This window comes from Myotis daubentonii, chromosome 1 (assembly GCF_963259705.1).
Source record: "Myotis daubentonii chromosome 1, mMyoDau2.1, whole genome shotgun sequence".
Lineage (NCBI taxonomy): Eukaryota > Metazoa > Chordata > Mammalia > Chiroptera > Vespertilionidae > Myotis > Myotis daubentonii.
The window spans coordinates 147624558-147641779 of NC_081840.1; the positions used below are offsets into that span (position 1 = coordinate 147624558).

The 17222-nt window shown below is 40.9% G+C and overlaps 1 protein-coding gene across 11 annotated transcripts in view; it reads left to right on the top strand.

The window, feature by feature from the left end:
* SGMS2 (sphingomyelin synthase 2) overlaps positions 1–17222 on the top strand; it is a 93439-nt gene that overhangs the window by 54848 nt on the left and 21369 nt on the right. Inside the window, exon 1 of one of the 11 annotated variants that reach the window (XM_059661913.1) lies at positions 93–437. The exons of the other annotated variants lie outside the window; for them this stretch is intronic. The gene's annotated coding sequence lies outside the window, so the exon portion shown is untranslated. Of the gene's footprint in view, positions 1–92; positions 438–17222 lie in introns of those variants that run through there. 11 annotated transcript variants of the gene reach the window in all.

Consider the following 17222-nt stretch of genomic DNA (forward strand, 5'->3'; position numbering starts at 1 on the left):
AATTATTGTGCATGAATATAAAGCACGGCAAACATGAAGCACCCCAGAGGGGAAGGTTCGTTTCTAAGAAGCTGGAAGTTATAAATGGGCATTTGTATTTAAAGGGGACTTGAGGAGAGGGGATGGTGGGTTTTGTAACCTCCCTGGGCAGTGAGTGCTGTACAGTTCGTTTCATGGCCCAGGAGCTGTAGCAGGGACGGTTTCTTGGGTAAAGTAGCATCTAAGCTGAGACCTGAAGCAAGAGGGTAGGGCTGAAAAGAGGTTAGGCTGCTAAAAAGTTATATGTAAAGACCTAATAAAAGGAAACAGAAATTAAGTAAATATGGCTGGACGCACAAAACTGAGCCTGAAAGGCAGGCAGAGGCCAGACCATGAAGGTCCTTGTAAGTAATGCCAGGAGGACACACCACCACGAAGCGGTCTGGAGAAAAAATGGTGTTTGTTACTGTGACATTTTAGGTTAATTTTGTCTGGATGTAACAGTGGCATTAAGGTGGGGTATTTTTGTGTGTTTTTTTTTTAAAGAGAGCCTTTATCTTAAAGAGGCATGCTGAAATATTTCCAGATGAAATATGATCTCTGGGATTGCTTCAAAAGGAAATCCAGGGTAGAAGAGAAATTAAAAAGATTTTCTATGATAATTGTACCTGAAGAGGTTGTTCACTGCCCTATTCTCTCTACTTTCAAGATAATATGTTTGAAGTTTTCTATTATAAGTTTTTTTAAGTCAAAATAAGCAATGAATTTTTGACCATGGGGAGATATTTAAGGGCTTTAAGTAAGTCAGTAAAGCAGGAAATGGACCGGGAACAAACCCGGAGAGGGAAGGAGGAAGGGCTGGTTAAATACCTAAGCAGTCCGTCCTTTCCCCACAGGTTGTGGGGTTTCAGTTTCTCTTGTGCAGGAATGAATGCTCATGGCTTTGTCTTCTTAGTAGACTGTTTGCTATTATCCATTTTCTCTTTGTACCCTAGCAGTGCAACATACTAGCAGTGCCTGATATTCCTAGGACTACGTGGGCTTTCTTTTTGTTGAATAAATAATGTTAATGTGTCTTCTTTGGTGGATGGATTTGATTTGTTGTGGCTATTGATATGTGTTCGGGTGAATTCCTGTCCTCTGCGGGTATGAGGTGTTTGTGAACTGAACAAGCTCAAGGGAGCAAGAAGTCATAGATGGACGGTTAAAATGGGCAGGACCTGGGGTGATTGTCCGGGGAGCAGACACGGGAGAGTGAAGCTGGGATGATAGCTGGGATTTTATTTACCCTGCGCAGCTGGGTGGATGGTGGGACAGTTTGCAGAGATAAGGAGCCAAAGAGGAGGCACTCACCTGGTGGAGGGAAGGGACGGTTGCAGTTGGGGATGTGCGTTGTAAGCATCTGCTTTCTCTGTAATTAGGGCCTTGAGTCCTTCTCAAGCATAAACTCATGGAGGACGGGGCGAGTGCGAGTTTGACATGCTTGCGATGGAATTTACTCTTTTCCTTTAAAGATACACCTCCCCCCACCCCCCCCCCATCAACCCATAGTCCTTGACATTCTTAAGATGTGCCCCTAAAGTGCAGATACATGTTAATCAGAATATGACTTTTGATCTTGTTCAGTACAAGCTTTGGGCCCCAATCTACTAATACAGATATTTTAGAAGCAAAAACAAGCGCCCCCCCCCCCCCCCAAAAAAAACACAGAAAATAACCTCTCATTTTCTAGGCTGTTACTTTGTTTTAGTTTTTTAAACTATGGGTTTGTTTTTTTAATAACATGTTTATGTTTACAAACCCATTTCAAGTGATTATTTATAATCAAATACTTTTATTTGTGTAGGGCCATCAATGAAAATTAGATTGAGTGGAAATAAGATTAAGTATGGAATTACATCTTTTAGCTTCCTGGTACTAATTGGACATTGAGTTTCAAGTGTTTCCCGACTCCCTCCTGACAGTGCTTTTAATCATCCTGTGCTGTTGTTCTGAGTCTGCTTCACTCCATAGAAAAAGCTCCGACTGTAGGTGGCTCCCAAGGACAGACCAGTGCTAACCTGAATAGATAACTACTTCACTGCTTTTCTGTTCACTACTGAGTTTTGGAGCTTGGCGTTTTTTAAAGGCTCTTTAAAAAATAAAGGCTACTCTTAGTTGTTGTTTTTTTTTTAATTGTTTAAAGTATTACATATATCTTCTTTTTCCCCAATTGACTCCTCCCCGGCCATTCCCACCCCCCAGGACAAGCCCCCACCGCCCCAGTGTCTGTGTCCATTGGTTATGCTAATATGCATGCATACAAGTCCTTCGGTTGATCTCTTAACCGCCCCCCCCCCCCCAACACACACACACACACACACACACACCCTTCCCTGCCTTCCCTCTGAGGTTGGATGGTCTGTTCGGTGTTTCTTTGTCTCTGGATCTATTTTGGCTCATCAGTTTATGTTGATCATTATATTCCACAAATCAGTGAGATCATGTGATATTTATCTTTCTCCAACTGGCTCATTTCGTTTAGCATAATGCTCTCCAGGTCCATCTATGCTGTTGCAAATGGTAAAAGTTTCTTCTTTTATATACCTCAACATAATAAAAGCCTTATATGACAAACTGCAGCCAACATCATACTCAATGGGCAAAAGCTAAAGGAATGCCCACTCTCACCACTCCTGCTCGACATAGTGCTGGAAGTGCTAGCCACAGCGATCAGACAAGAAGAAATGAAAGGCATCCAAATTGGAAAAGAAGAAGTAAAACTGCCATTATTCGCAGATGACATGATACTGTACATAGAAAACCCTAAAGACGCCATCAAAAAACTACTAGACTTAATAAATGAATACTCTTTGTTTTAAAAATTTTTTTTTCCAAACTGTAAATTGCCCCAAGTTTTATTTGCAGTCCATACAAAAGGGAAAAAAAATTAAGTTTTTCTAACACCACCTACTTGGGGAGATAGGGGAGTGGGACTGTGCGGCTCAGCATCAGCTAAAATATCAGGAGCCGGTAGGAATTTGGCTATACACCAACTGACTATCGCAGCAGGAACTCAGTCTCAACACAGTCTGAGGGACAGGCAGTGCCCCCTGGACTGTTGGCACAGCGTGGAGTATAGGAAATGGTTAAGCTAACCCTTTCCTGGCCTCCCTCATATCTAAAAAGAAAAAGGCGCCGCGACCTCAGCTGCAGGTTGATTCCCCATCCAGACAACCTTAAATATCGCGCACAAAAATAAAAGGGAGCTAGGAAAAAATAAAAACATAAAAGAAACTCCCATCCTGGGGAGATGGGAGGCAGGGGAACCGCAGATCTAGAGCCAGTAGCAAGATTTGCTGCTGAGGCGAAGGTACAAAGTAGGTTACTACCAAACACTCAAACTGTCATTATTCGCAGATGACATGATACTGTACATAGAAAACCCTAAGACTCCATCAAAAACTACTAGACTTAATAAATGAATACTCTTTGTTTTAAAATTTTTAAAAAAATATATATTTTAATTGATTTTTTACAGAGAGGAAGGGAGAGGGATAGAGAGTTAGGAACATCGATGAGAGAGAAACATCGATCAGCTGCCTCCTGCACACTCCCCACTGGGGATGTGCCCGCAACTAAGGTACATGCCCTTGACCGGAATTGAACCTGGGACCCTTGAGTCTGCAGGCCGATGCTCTATCCACTGAGCCAAACCGGTTAGGGCTTAGTTTTAAATTTTTATTCTCATCCCTGGCCAGGTGGCTAAGTTGGTTGGAGCATTGTCCTGTGCACCAAAAGGTTTGTTCAAATCCTGGTCAGGACACAGGCCTCAGTTGCAGGTTCGGTCCCCATTTGGGGCGTGTACAGGAGGCTACTGATCCATGTTTCTCTGTCACATTAATGTTTCTGTTTCCCTTTCTCTCTCTAAAAATAAAAAAAAAAATTTTTTTTCATCTATATACCCTAGATTTATAAACTTCCTAAATGATACATAACCAGGCTTTTCTCCCCCATTTTATATTCATTATTTGAGTTTTCTTTTTACTTTTACTTCTACCTGGTGTATGGTTTTACGAAACTTCAAATATTTTTTCAGGTACTTCTCTAAAAGTTGTTACAAAAGTTGTTTTCATTGCGCATAGTTTTTTTTTGTTTTTAAGTGACTTCTGGTTGGAAAATGGCAAAGTTACTTAGTCGAAAATCCCTTGAGGATAGGAGCCAGCCTTTGTTTCTGTTCCCTTCCTTGCTTAGCACTCAAGCACACTCTGCCCAGGACGGAAGCCTGAAAAGGTTTCTTCCACGTGGCTGTGCATGCATCTGCCTTCCCACCCAGGCTTTCCCGGGGTAGCACAGTAGCTATATACTTGCCCTCAAGGACTGCTTACATTGAGTTTAGTCGTTTCATTAACCTCGGTGTGGTTTTTTAAAGTTTTCTATATTGCTAGCTTCTATCCCACCTATCCTAATATATAAAAGCCCAGGGTTGTAACGACCAATCATGACTGGAGGCTGAGCAACCCGGAAGTCCTTCAATCAGCACTGGGTTGCTGTGGTGACCCAGCACTGACTGCCCCGCTGCAGCCTGGTGACCCAGCACTGACTGCCCAGTGGGCTGAGACCCAGAGAGAGGCAGGGTCTGATCCTCAGCCTCAGTGGCAGCTGTTGATCAGTACTTGCCTCTCTCTTTCTCTCCCTCTTTCTTTCTGAGCTTCGCCACAGCTGGGCCTTTCTTTCTCTCCTGGCCTCAGTGGGAGCTGCTGTTCAGCCCCACCTCTTTGACCAGGCCCAGAGATAGGCCCGGAGATGCTGACTGACATAGGAACCGACCAATCAGAACCAAATATGGGTGCTGTGGGGAGCCAGTGGCTGCCTAGGAGGTGGAGCTTTTGATGCTGGCATAGAAACCGACCAGTCAGAACCAAATTGGCCAGCAGGGGAGGGCAGTTGGGGGCAAGATCAGGCCTGCAGGGGAGGGCATTTGGGGGACGAGATCAGGCTGGCAGGAGAGGGCAATTGGGGGCAACCAGGCTGAGAGGGGAGGGCAGTTGGGGGCAACCAGGCCAGCAGGGGAGGGCAGTTAGGGGTGATCAGGCTAGCAGGCAGAGGCAATTTGGGCAATCAGGCAGGCAGGCAGGTGAGCAGTTAGGAGCTAGAGGTTCCAGATTGCAGTTGGACATCCCCCAAGGGGTCCCCAATTGGAGAGGGTGCAGGCTGGGCTGAGGGAACCCCCCCACCCGTGCACAAATTTCGTGCACCGGGCCTCTAGTTTAAGATAAAATGATAAAATTTCTGCATTGAAAGTGAAATTGAATCCTGACACCTCATTAGATATTTGATAGCTGCAGCTTTTCTCTCCTTAAGTAATGTCTTTGTTTTTATTCTTCCTGTCTTCATAATATTGCATCTTTAACCTTTTCTTAAAAGCCTCATGTGGGTTAAACATCCCTTAGAAGACAGCACTGGGGTGAACAATGAAATAAAAGTCCATTATGACCAATATAATTAGAATGTTATACACAGACATACATTATTTTGATCTATTAGAAATGGAAAAGAACTGAAGACAAAAATCTATAATTGAGTAAGTATGGGAGCATTTTCATTGGAATCCCTTTTTAGTTTTAGAAAGCTATATTTATACAGGTTTAGAAGCTGTTTACTGTACTTGGGTCTCAGCAGGTTGGAACACAGATGTTCTCGATAGTCCTTTGACTTGATGGTACTTTGATTTTCCCCAGGATAATGAGTATTCCTTTAAAATGTTTATATTGAATGTTACCTCATAAAGCTAGTTTGAAGAGCCCTCCTGTTTTTTGTTGCCCCACCCGGCTTTATTTTTCTTCATGGCACTTAATCTTTTCATTATTATTGCTCCTGTTATATGCTAACAGAATGTACGCATGAGGGAAGTGACTTTTTAAAAACAGTTGTACCCTTACAACAGTGACCAGTACAGAATAGGCACTTACTAAATATTGTTGAGTGAATAATTGTCTGACTTTTTAGGCAGTTAAAATCAAAGTGTGCTGCTATTCCAACATTGTGTGATATTATTTTATTGTACAAATAAAGCATATTTATAATGTGACAAACAAAAAAAATGAGCAATGAAAACAACTTTTGTAACAACTTTTAGAGAAGTGCCTGAAAAAATATTTGAAGTTTAGTAAAACCATACACCAGGTAGAAGTAAAAGTAAAGAAGGAAACTCAAGTCCCATCATGATGGACAGTATGGTTTTGGTCTTAATAGGTCCAGAATCATTTATCTGTAGTTTCAAAATCTAAACTCTAAGGACAAAAGGCTCCTCCTCCCTTGCTTCCCTCCCTCCCTCCTCCCCCCCCCCCAACCCCTCCCTTCCCTCCTTACTTCTATCTTCCCTTCCTTCTCTCCTTCCTTTGATAACCTTTGGTGTCAACACCCTTCTTGAACTGACCAAAATTTCTTTATAGTCTTTATTCATCCAACTTAGTGTGAATATATCCGTATGTCTCATTCAGATATATTAATGTTTGATTATCTGGTGTTTCCCAAATCCAGTATGAGCTATGTGACCCACTATATCTAATATATGGTATATGTACCTACAATCTTTCTGAAATCCAAAGTTCTGAATTTTTAAATGCATCTTTCCCAAAAAATTCTGATTAGTGAATTTGGAAAACAATCTTTTCATGCTTATGCAGTATCTTTAAGATACATTCCTAGAAGTGATCCAAAGTAGGCAACAGATAGCTTTTGAAATTAGGGGGAACAATGCTAGTTTTTAAGTTTATTTATTTTTTTATTGATTTCAGAGAGGAATGGAGAGGGAGAGAGAGATAGAAACATCAATGATGAGAGAGAATCATTGATTGCCTCATGCATACTAGCGATTGAGCTCGCAACTAGGGCATGTGCCCTTGACCTGAATCGAACCTGGGTCCCTTCAGCCCACAGGCTGACTCTCTATTCACTGAGCCAAACCAGCTAGGGCAACAATACTAATTTTTTTAAAAAGATACGAAATTAGAATTTTGGAATACTTGGGATTGTAATTCAGTAATATTCTAATGGATTTTTGTAAACTGGATTCAGTTATATTTCCAGTCGTTCTTTAAATTTGTTAAAATGATTTCTATAAATAGGGTACATACTCTTGGACGCTGTACTTGATTTAACTAATCATTTGGTAATTTTAGCTTATATCCAAAGTTTTGTTATCACAGAGAGTAGAGGAAACTGTTAGCTGATAATGAATGAGTACAATAAGGCAAGAATCCACCAAGTATCAGGAAAAATGTTTTTAAAAATGCTCAAATGCACAAGCTTATTAAAACACCCTTGGTGCACAAAGATGACCAATATTTATAAAAGCCAGCTTAGGGATTTGTGTTTCTGACTGAATCCTCTTTTCCATCAAATCCAGTTCAGCCTGACTCTCTATTTGGCAGCTGATTTTCTTCAGGAGAACACCACCAAATAAGTGACTGGTTTTGGTTTGTGACGTACTGAGTGGCATCCATTATATGAAAATGATTCACTATAAAGCAGTGCTCACTCCTTTCTTGCTCATGAACCCTGCAGAAAAGACATCATTCTTTTGCACAATTAAGTCTCTTCTTGAAAGTTGGCACTAAATAAAGACTTAATTGAATACATGTACTTCAGATTAGGGCTGATACATCCAAATAGTTATTAGTTTATCAGGCTTCCTCAAGCAGCAGCAACAATGCAGACTTTCCCAAAAACACAACAATCAAAACATACATTTTTTTTTATTGTAGTTAATTGAGGCTGAGTTGAAAACATGAAATAGAGATTTCAGTTAATAAATACATCTGTGGAAGCACAGTAACAACTACACCTGGTTTCTGATACTTTTAGCTATAAATTCCACATTTATATGAATATTTCAAAAATAGGGACCATACACAAATGTAGGAAGGAAAAAAATCTCACCCTCCTACCACTTCGACAGCCATTCTTAATATTTTTGTGTACTTGTCCTGACTTTTCTGTACGTGCATTTTTTTACACACTTCAACTTGTACAAAACACAATACCTTTTTAAAACCAAAGCACATTCTCCCCGCGAACTTCGTCAGTACTTGTATAGTTAAGGTAGCCATTAGTATTTTCCTGATTATAAGAATGTTTAATGTGGAAAATTAGCAAATGCAATTGAGAATAAATAAAAAATAAAACCTCCCATAAATTCATCAAGTAGTGTTAATATTTGGTATATTTTTTCAAATTCTTTTCTATATATGTAATATACATCTTTGCATCACTGAAATTATCACTGCAGTTTCCTTGTCATTAAATCTTAAGCATACTTTTTAGAAACTATTTTAAAATGCTTTTATAAGCATATGCAAGAATGAATACTTTTATCACAGAAAATTTGGAGAAAATAGGAAAGTACAAAAGAAAATAAAAATAACTGCTAAACCCTACTACCAGCATTAACATCTGATATTCTTTTGGTATTTTATTAACTTGGTCTTTTTTTTTTTAGTGCATATTTTTACATTTTTATGAAAAAAAGAATACAGGGCTATTTTTAAAACAATAAATTTAGTGTGTTGTATGGATACTTTAGTCTCCTACTTGGATTTAGATTGTTTCACTGAGTACATTTTTCGGTAATTTTTTTTTTCTGTATTTAAGACATGTTCCAAAATTCTCAGCCATAAAGTTACTATGTCAAGAGACATTAGCTTAAAAAAAAAAAAAACCCACAAAAATAAAAACCTCAGCATATGTTTAAAGAGAGAGAGAGACATATCTTCAAAAGAATTATACCAATTTATGATCCCACCAGCAATTCATTTCAGTTTTCAGGCTGTTTTCCGATTATAGCTTAAATGGCCTTTAATGGGCTTTGTGTCAAGGTCACCTTCCAGTATTCCTAGTCATGGGTTATTATGGGTAGAAGCTTGTGTGTTAATTTGTCAGTGTGACATTCTGGAGGAAGTTTTTGTTATAAATATTGGGAGATACTTAGTCATAGGCGCTTTGTGGCCTAGGATTGTCAGCAGAGGATTAGGGGAAATCAACCCCAAACAGAAAGCAAGGAAATGAGTTCTGGCTCTGAGACTGGGCCCTGGCAACGTTATCCCCTTCTTCTGCCTTCTTGCCCACACATCCCCCGCTCACTGCACGGATATCTCAGCAGACGTCATTCTCTCTGCCGCCGTCTCTTTCCAGGTTCTCGCAGTGGTGTGTGAGGGTGGCTTCCAGGTTAGGTTCCTGAAGTCACTGACCTTTACTGCAACGAGTGTGAGAATGAAAAGCTGACTTAATGTGCCAAGAAAGGTGAGAGCCAAGGCCCCAAGGGAAAGTCTTGAATAAATAAATAGTCATAGTTGTAATATATTTTTGTATATTGTTTGTGTAAAATTTACTTATATTCATGTTTTAATTATGTCTATTTGGTTATTTATGTATGATAACTAACAGTTTCTGCTAAATAGACTGACTCTTGTGACATGCAAACTTAATTTCAATTGTAGTTGTGTTTACAATTGCTAAGGTAGAAACAGCAGTGTAGGTTGTCCCAGATTTTCAAGACTGTGTTGCTGCGCCTACCTCTAACTCCTACCCCAGTTTGGTTTTTCGTCCAAATATTCAGGGCTGTCCTGCTTTTTTTGTTTTCTTTTTCTTTTTTCTTTTTTTTAATTGACTTTAGAGAAAGAGGAAGGGAGAGGGATAGAGAGAGAAAGAAACAGCAATGAAAGATCGGCTGCCTCCTGCATTCCCCCTACTGGGGATGAGGCCCGTAATCCGGCGTGTGCCCAGACCAGGAGTTGAACCTGCCCAGACCAGGACTCTTGGTGCATGAGTGGGTGCTCAGCCACGGAGCCACACCGGCAGGGCAGGGCTGTCCTGGTCTTGATGACAGAGACTGATGCTCGGTTCCATTGCCTCTGCGCTTCCCAGGCTGAAAGCTGGCCTTTTACACCGCGTCTTACTTTGGGCCCCTGAGAGCCAACAATCATGCCTATTTTTACTTTTCTATATTTTCTTTCTCTTTCAAGGCTTCACTGTAAAAACTCCTACTTGTTCTTCTCCTTTCTTTTCTAAACTCTTTATCTTCTTTTTCTAATTATCTCCTGGAGGGATGGCTTGCGTATACTGGAACTAAATTTCTCATTGTATGGTGTTCCTAAAAGAAATACAAAACAGTAACTGTATCCTGTTCTAGATTTTTTTTGCTTAAGGGCAATGGGCAGTTGGCTAAGAATCACTACATAATCAATGGTATGCAAACATTTTCCACAATCTTTATACCAACAGCTGCCTATACTTTGGAGTAGAGTGTTCAAGTTCCAGGCAGGGGAAGTTGAAAAGAGTAGGCAACGAAAGACATTTATTTAATTAATAGAGGCCTGGTACACCGGTGGGGTCCCTCAGCCTGGCCTGCCCAGATAGGGCCCAAACCGGCCCTCCGACATCCCCAGAAGAGTCCTGGATTGTGAGAGGGTGCAGGCCAGGCTGAGGGACCTCATCTCGAGGGACGCCACTGATGTATGATCAGGGACGGGGAGGGACCACGGGAGAGCTCCAGGGTGTGTCGGCCCATCTTGCCAAGTCCTAATCAGGCAGACCCCAGCAGCAAGCTAACCTACTGGTCACAGCATCTGCTCCCTGGTGCTCAGTGTGCATCATAGCGACTGGTCGAACAGTTGGACACTTAGCATATTAGACTTTTGTTATATAGGATTAGAAACTTTGCTTTGCAACTTGTGAACCAGCACAGTTGGACATAGGAAAAAGTCTTGAGTGAGCTGTTCTTCCTGTTTTAAGAGACAAATGCATGAAAACACCTTGACACAGCCAAAGGTTCCTGGATCATTTGTTCTTGGTAAAGACATCAAGACTGACTTCTACAAAATGTCTGTTAGCAGATATTGCTAAAGTGGCATCCTGTTAGACTCAGGAGTTTAACCTTTTAAGGTATTTTGCTGCTTTCCCAAGGGTATTGTTCCTCGTGTTGGATTGTGTTGCGGAGCTGGGGTCCCCATTCATAGACCCAAACTTAGGAAACACAACTCACCATTATTGAGTTATTTGCAGAAACCAAAGCCCAGGTTGGAAGCATTGGTCAAATAAGTGCTTTTGAGAGAAATAATTTATTTAAATACAACATGGCAGTTTAAATTCCGGGAGAAACTAGAGGCAAATACACTCAAATATTCTGGAGTTGCTTTTTGTAGTCTCATCAGAGGCCTGGTGCACGGATCCATGCACTGGTGGGAGGCGTGGCCTGCGGGGATCGGCCGTGTAGGAGCGCCACTCATCCCGGTCAGCTGAATGGCTGTGGACCTGCCCTCTGAGTGGCTGCTGAATGAGGAAATTAGTCTGAGCTGATATTTCAGGGTAATGTCTTGGGTAAAGATGTGTTCTGTGTCCTAGAGGAACCTGGCTGAGTGCTTTGCACCGCAAAGCCAATGGGTATATGTCCTTGATGTGTGATGCCAGGTTGGTGACACCATCAGGGATGTCCAGGGCAGCTGTGCTCCAGGATCCTCATCCATCAGGACAGCCTCCCTGGGGGTCCACAGTCACGTCCCCTCTCGCCATCCGCCTGTGCCAGCTCCCCGCACTCTTTCTAGAACACACCTTAGAGGGCCTGGTGGGGTCAGGCCAGAGTCTAGATTGTCTCGGGTATTTGATAGGTGCAGAGACTCAGCCTCACCCTGGGCCTGCTAGCGGCTGCTCCTGCTGCGGGAGCAGCTGCTCATCCCCGTCAGCCATGACTACCAGGGGGCAGCTCCTGCATTGAGCATCTGCCTCCTGGTGGTCAGTGTGCGTCATAGCGAGGGTCAACCAGTCTTTCTGGTCGTTCTGTTTGATCGCTGGGCTTTTATGTATATAGATACCATTTGAGAGCAATGGCTCATTCTGCGAGTCATGCGAAAGCAACTCTAGGAAATACACAGTCCTGTGTTTTTGATGGAAGCTGAAAATAGCCTATACCGTCTGTGAGTAGAATACATTCTCTGTTACTTTATTTGTAGAACATTTTTGTGGTTGGCGTACGTGAATGAGAAATGTAGGCTTTTACAGAGCTTTCTGGGTCTACCGTGGTCCCTTTCCTTTCGTGTTTTTTCTTGTCCTGGAGACCCAGGTGGACTGAAACAGGACTTGCAGAATCACAGGGCCATCTAGCCTTCCTTTGCCCCCTACTCGCCTCTGCCCTCTACCAGGGCCTGTGGAAGCACGCCAAAACGGCCACAAGCAGATGGGGCTAACCTGCCTAAGGTGTACATTCTAGAACCTTCCTTCTCCTTAATTTTTCAGTGTTAATTCTGGGGATCAGGAAGTGCTCCCCTAAATCTCTTAGGCTGCATTAAGATACTTCTTGCATTTGTGTTGTTGGCACAGAGCACTAAGCAGAAATATGATAACCAATAACCCGTTGATGTCTAATTCTAGACTTTAAAACACTACAAGGAAATTGTGTACTTGTGTCATTTGTACACAGCCCTGGGACTGAGTAAGTGTCCTGTTCTGAGACAGCTGCTCTCTGTCGTAACCATGACATGTACTGCCCACAGGCACCTGGTTAAATGTTTCTCCTAAAGTCTCTGCTTTTGCCTCCACACTAGAGCAGGATTATTTAACTCCTTGCTCTGGATTCTTGCTTAAAGATAATTTCACTTCAGTCTCACTCTAATGCACTAGTAAACAGCAAGCAATGTTTCAAGATGCTGTTTTAAAATATCCATTTAAATAGCCCCTTTATATTATTCAATGCAAACTTTTTTTTGAAATCATATAAAATATACACACAGTTTGGTCACCCTGTGGTAGACAGAGAAACCAATAGGTATATTTCTAAGTAATCTGAAAGGCTTGGAATAAGGGAGCTTTGTCTGTAAATGTAGATAATTATAAAATTATTTTTAAGGAACTATTTTTTTCTTTCTTTTTTCTTAGCATGTTTTTCCTGTAATAAGATACTGTGCTTCCAAACTTGAGGAAACTTTTGTTGTTGTTGACAAGGAAATACACTATTGACTCTGATAGTGATCTGTTTATTTACTTAGGATGAGATCTCTAACACCATTTGGAAAAAGTGTAGTTAGGGGAGTATGATGTTAAACTGTTAGATACAGCTTCTGCTTCTGTCTTTCTTAGACCAGCCACTGCTCTTAGGAGAAAATATAAGCTCCAATATCAGACTTGAATCTCTTCTAAAAATAGTAAATGGAATGTTTTTTATGGTTATCAGAAACTTCTCACTTTAATAGGTAATCTGCATAGACACCTATCCCAGAGAATAAGTATTCAAACCTACAGGAACTAGTTTCTCGGTATATAAGTCTTTGGGGCATAGAAGGAAGGAGAGGAATGTAGAAGCAGGTAGTTATCACTGTTGCTCAGTGGGACTGTCAGATTTAGCCTTTCTGATAAAGCCTCCAGGGTGTTTATGCTATACAAGTGCTGGCTGCCTTTGTTTGACCATGAAACATGGAACTGTGGTCAGGCCAGTTGTGTGGAATGATTCTAGTGACACCTACCCTGCTGGTTATTCAATGTACAAATGTCTGTTTAAATTATAGAGGATGTCTTTTGCTCATCTGCTAAAGTAGGTAAGCATTTAAACTCAAAGATAAGCCTTCAACCCAGCTTATTCTCTGAGGCCACGGGTACATTAGAAATGGTGGGACATAGAGAATTCCAGCCTAGTTCTTTTTACTCAACACTGAAAGGAAGAGACCACTGGCATTCCCCCCACTCCCACCCTCCAGGCATTCTCTAAGGTCTCCTAGACAGACCAGGAATGGGGCTGGGGAAAGGGGCAGAGGCAAGCAAAGGCCAGCTTTTGGGAAAAGAGCGTGATGTGTCCCCACTATATCCTTAACTCTGAGAACTTCTGATTTACAGTGTATCCCAAAGGACATTGGAAGGATTATTTAAATATTCCCTAACCTTTGACCTCCTTTTACAGCCCTCTTCTGTCTTCAGGGCCCCAGTGAGTCTGCCTGTCTGCCTACCTTACCTACCTAATCCATCCACTCTGCAATTCTAATCTATTTATCCTGTCTTCCCTACTCCCTCATTTATTTATTCATTTGCTTATTCTTAAATTGTCTTCCCGTGTGACTCCACCGCTCTGTAAGGTCCCTGCCCCCGCACTGCAGGCCTTCCTTTCCCTCAGGCCCATGGCCGCAGTGTTGTCTCCCCGAAAATACGACGTGGTCCGATCTGATTGTGGGAATTCTCCAGCCACCAATAAAAAGCAACAGCTGGAAAATAGAAGCCACATTTTAAAACACCCTATGGAACATTTTCCAAGTCAAATTTTGGTGATGGTCCTTTATTGGCTCAAACTTAGAAACAGTTGATGTGGCTGAGGACTGCTCCGCCCCCTCAATACGTGGGGCTCCTACAAATACCCCTTCTTGGGAGATACTCCCAATCTCACGAGTCATTGTTTTCAAATTTGCACAGCTAATATTTGCTCTGTGTAAACACACACTCATTCAGCAAGTATTAAATCGTCTACCGCGCCCATTAAAGTGACCAGTTCTTTTTAGTGAGAAATAAGACAGATCATCTTTTTTTCCTTTTAATTCAACTCATAGTAAATTTTGATGAGTTCTAAGAGAAAACTCATCTGGTTTTTTAGTCACTTTATATTATTTAGTTACAAATTTATTTTTGGAGCACGGTTTACACAGATCTTGTTAAACAGTCTGCTTTTCATTGGCCTTTGTCTGGTCTGTAGAAGTGTGTGTTATTTCAGAATCACTGCTGAAGAAAATGCTCAGCTGGTAAGTACAACACTGTACAGGGATATGTGAGCCTGGACTGTAATAGAATATGGGATAGTCCTTGATTTTCTAATTCTTTAGGAACAACTTATCTCAGTGAGCTCTGTCTTTTAACAGCTTAAATGAATTATAACTTACTATAAAATTCATTTGTTTTAAAAGGGCACCATGAAATGATTTTTAGTAAATGTACAGAATTGTGCATCCATCGTCACTAATTTTACAACATTTCCTTCACCCCGAAAAGAAACTTCCAGCCTATTTGCTCTTCATTCCCACCTGCCGTCCTCGGTACCCACTATATTTTTTTTTTAAATATGTATTTTATTGATTTTTTACAGAGAGGAAGGGAGAGGGATAGACAGTTGGAAACACCAATGAGAGAGAAACATCGACCAGCTGCCTCCTGCACACTCCCCACTGGGGATGTGCCCACAACCAAGGTACATGCCCTTGACCAGAATCGAACCTGGGACCTTTCAGTCTGCAGGTTGACGCTCTATCCACTGAGCCAAACCGGTTAGGGCGGTACCCACTATTGATAGGTGTATCTTTCTCGTACAACAACTGGATACAGAACGAATATTGTTCAGTCTACCTTCCTATGGGGTATTTTTGGTCTGTTCTCTACCCAAGCATATCTCTCCCAAAGTTCAGAAAGGCAGTAACTGATTTTTCAATTCTGTTTTTGACATTAAAAAAACACACACACGTTTTCCCCAATCTATTCTCAGAATAGTGTCACCAAGCTCTACCTTACAAGCTCACCCATTTCCCTAATTTAAATCTATCAATTACCTATACAAGTGTGGGGTCTACTGGTCTTTCAAGGACTCTTTTCCATGTTACTTTTGATGGGAAAGTATTTCACACACATACTAGTATATACATAATTTTTTAGTAAGCATGGATCTTCTTTTCAGGTTTCAAAAACACTCTAGTAAAAATATTTAACAAATTTTGTGGGTGCTTCTGCAATAGAATCCCATGGCTCCTAAGGTGTCTTGGTCTCAGAAAAAAACTTCATGGGCATAAAATGTCTTAGCTAAACTGGATCCTGTTAACATGAAGTGATACACCTGTATTATAAATGTAATATGGTGGTTTACTAGTAAAAGTTACACATATGCATAACAGGGAAATACTTATCAGACTTCTTTTCCTCTCCTTCCCACAAGAGGGTTGAATTATATATTAAAATTTTTCTTGGTATATATTAATTTTTGCAAAATTACAAAGATTTAAAAATACCTGCAGTATTATCCAGAGGACTTTGCTGTGTATTTACATGTCTCTTTGGGGGAGGGGAGAAGCTTATAATCGATTGTCTCAATCTTTTCCAGGGACTCTGTTGTAGACCTCTGACATGTAATAATGGCATGGAGGTAGTGGTGTGCCATTAGAACAGGAGCCCCCCAGGTCAGATTTCTGGTTCAAGTCTGGGCTCTGCCACTTCCTACCTGTCTGACCTTGAGCATCTCACTTTATCTCAATTTCTTTTCTTTACAATATTTCCTAGGGTTGGTATGAGGATTAATTAGATAATACACAAAGCACAGTAAGTACACATAAGTTACATTTGCTAATGGCACATGAGTAAGGTACTGAAAACTATTACTTTGTGGCTGTTTTTCTCTACAACTTGACTTTTTTATGCCTTAATGGCAGACAACTGAGTTTTTTAAGGCCTAAGAAAGCTTTTGTGTCTGCTAATAAAATCACTGGTGGCTTTCATTGTTATTCAATTCAATAAATTCTGTTTCAAGACCTAGTTGTTGTTTTTTAAACCTTTAAGCTCAAGGTATATATCTCTTTTATTTTCCAGTTTGTAAATGATACAAACACATTTTCTTTGATCAGTGTTTAACTTCCATCTTCACCAGGTTACATGGAAGTAACAGATCACAATAAAACCCATTTATAAGCTTAGAGGTTTCCTGAATTTTTAAACGATATTTACACATTTAATACATTATCTTCTTAACCCCCTCAAATGTATAACTAGGCAGACATACGAACCTAGCAGCAAAGAGTTTCTAAGCCCTGCGACCGGAACTTGTGTTTGCTGTCAGAGAGCCTCGGGTCAGAACTGCTCAGGGAGCCGTGTCTCGAGTGTCACACTTGTGCCTCTTCTTAAAGCCTTGAGTATGTGTCACATGGCCCACTCCCTTGTTTTGATCCATAACCTCTGAAATGAATTAATGAGGTTCTACATCTGTTCAGATCTACATTTCTACTTAATTTGATACTGTACCCTTCTTATAGACTATTTATATACTTGTCTCACAGTTTCATAGGTACTATATCAAAACATACATTTTATAATAAGATAACCGTAATTTATTTAGCTAATACCCTGTCTTTGGATATTACGTTATTTCCAATTTTCAAGCATTACTTGTGGAAATATTTTTTGTACATGCTTGTTTCCTTTGGATAACCCACAAAATACACTAACTTGGAGCCATTACCCCAATATGCTTACGCAATATA